Here is a 3,004-nt window from a genome sequence, read left to right as displayed (position 1 = left end):
TACAGGCAATGCTGAAAACGTTCAAGACACATTGAACGCAAAAACATAATTCAACCACACACAATGTCAGTTATTCAGTTGTGAACACAAAGCAATGCAATGCTAAGCACAGTGACTGTGAAAGAACTGAAATGAATAAAACTTCACAGCAGCTGAACCCACCACACAGATTTTCCCATACTGCCGGACAGCTCAGATAGATCACCTTATTATGTCATTATATTAAAGACAAGAGAAAAAAAAAATATTTTGGCACTTGTAGAAACAAACTTTGAAAAAATGAAATTTGATATGAGGATTCAGAGGCACCAACACAGCACAGGAACTCATGAACTGCATTCCTCATGCTAAATATTATTTTTCAGCTCTGATTCCAAAATACAAAAGTTCTTCTGTTTGGTGTTGCGAGATGGGAAGCAATAATGTAAACAGCAGTAACGTGCAACAGATCTCGACAAAATCGGAAATACATTCTACAACCTTCAGCATACTTCACACATCAGTGTCTTCGCAATGGTAATTACTATGATTATTCAAAACCTTGCGCATAGTTGTATAAATTTAGTCACTGACATTTTGCTTAATATTTCACTTTAATTCAGGGACAAAACAAGACCAAAAGCTCAGCATCACCAACATCTGACGACGAGTCAGATGCTGCAAACTAGGCTGCTGTCATTTCCATATTTAATAAGCTTCTGAGAGTTGACACTTGTCTTACTTCTTGCTGTAGACTAAAATGATTTCTTGTGTGGGTGTAAAAAGCAAAATGCTGCCTCCATTATTTTTGACCAACCTGATCTTCCTAATTACAAAACACTTTGTAAACTCAACACATATTACCGCTGAGAAAACCAAGCCTTTGTTTTAGGGGAAAAAGAAAAACAACAAAAACAAACAAACAAACAAAGAAATATATATATATATATATACACAACAAAAGTGTTGCATGTCTATTGTGATCAAGCTGTAACAACATAGAAGAAGAAGAAGAAGAGGAAGAAGAAAGGCAAAAAGGGAAAAGATGAGAAAAGATGATTTTTAAAAAGAATTTATCATTCAAAATGGTGAAAGATGTGGCATTCTCACCGAAACTCCTGAGGGGAAAAATTTATGCGGGGGAAAAAAAACCCCCGCAAAAAGACAGTTGACTGTAGGCTGGTGAGTTACGCCTTAAATCACTGAGATATTTGGTCATTTCTTTTACTGACTGATTGCTTGAGAATTATTTCTTTTTTTGCTTAACATAACAAAGCATGCCATTCACCTAGGAGCTTATTAAATGTTGGTGTAGAAATGTTTAAAAAAAAAAAAAAGGAGCATGAATATGTGATTCCATATGCTACATGGAAATGTAAAATTATTTGGGGAGAAAAAAAAAACAAAAAAAAAAAAACGTCATCCATTCTGAAAGACCTTAATATCTATGATAACATCCCATAGCACCATGGGAATCAGTAACATACACAATGCACAATCAGCTAGTTTGGCCATTTGAATGTATGGTACGATCAATTTTCAGATTATAAGATTATAAATGTGTAAAACATTGATTTTGATCAAGATCCCACACAGACCCACCAACAAAGTAACAGTCACATAAAAACAACATATATAACATACAGTGTTTCACAACTTTTTTTTTTCCTTTTTTATAAAGCTGCATTTGATTCCGATAGTGCAAGAGAGAGTGCTTTAGGATTGGTAATGTGTAACATAAATAAACAGCCAACAGGTAAAATCGTAATGAGAGACATTGAAAACACATGTATCTAATCAGTCATAACCCTCTCAAATCAAACTGCTTTCTGCAGTTTAACCTTATATCTAACCAAATAAAAACAACAACTACGAGATCAAAATGTATATTGTCAATGGGCTGTAGAGGTTGTTTTCTTTCTTTCTTTCTTTTTTTTTTTTTTTTTTTTTTTGCTGTGAGATGTAGAACATCTAAACATTGTTTTTCAGTACAGCAATCATTCAGTGTGACAGGGTGAAATAGTCACAGGCTACGAGTTTCTGTATAGAATACAATCTGTCTCTCTCTTGCACAGACACACTCTGAAACTGCACTCAAAGGCATACATATCACGCTATATATCTTGTTTACGATGGCAGTATTTTGACAGGAAAAATCCCTTTAAGTGTCTTTGGCCTGAAGATGTCACAGATGATATGACAAATACATTCAGTTGCAAAAGAAATGAAAAGTCTAGTGTGGGAGTTCTGAAAGCAGGTTCATTCTGCCTTGACCTTAGAATCAGGCTCAAACGGAAACTGAGTGGCAGACATTTCACTTCCTGTATAAACTCTGAAGCACTTTCGGTAAAGGTTCTCCCTGGTAAATATTTGGTTTTCTCAATCAGATGACAGTCACTTTTCCTTTTCTCGAGTTCAGTCATGAGATCCTGTAGCACATACTCAGAGCGAAGAGCCCAAGAAAAGAGCCTTTACCGATTTCAGTTGTCAAAACACAAAAAGATGTCAGTGTTTTCTTTTTTTTTTTTTTTTTCCTTTCAAATAGAAAATCATGTTGATCTTTGGGAAGAAAATACATTCGAATATTCAAGTATTTTCAAAACATGGAGACCACAGTATCTCATCCCGTGATGTCATGTTCCCCAGTGTTAAAGCTGCTGTATCTCTTCTTTTTTTTTTTTTTTTTTTTTTATAACTATGGTTAAAAAAAAAAGGAGTAAAGCTTTGTGAAGTGAAAGCAAAGATGAGACAGGAAATAGACCCCTCTGAACTGAGAGAGTCCTCCTGTCTTGTGAAGCAAATTTATTCAGCACCTTGACAGCAGAGTATCTATCCATCCTCAGTCTCAATCGCATCTGGACTTAGTAATGTCAAACAATCCTGTCTGCTTTGTGATTCAATGTAAGCAAACTCTGTCATGACGGAGACGACGCGCGCCCCCGTACTGACAACTCAAAAGTCAAACTCAGCCCTGCCCCGACCTCCGATATCCGACCCAAAATACGGAATGTCGGATACGGGGCGC

This window comes from Chanos chanos, chromosome 10 (assembly GCF_902362185.1).
Source record: "Chanos chanos chromosome 10, fChaCha1.1, whole genome shotgun sequence".
NCBI lineage: Eukaryota > Metazoa > Chordata > Actinopteri > Gonorynchiformes > Chanidae > Chanos > Chanos chanos.
Note: the sequence above shows the minus strand (reverse complement) of the source record.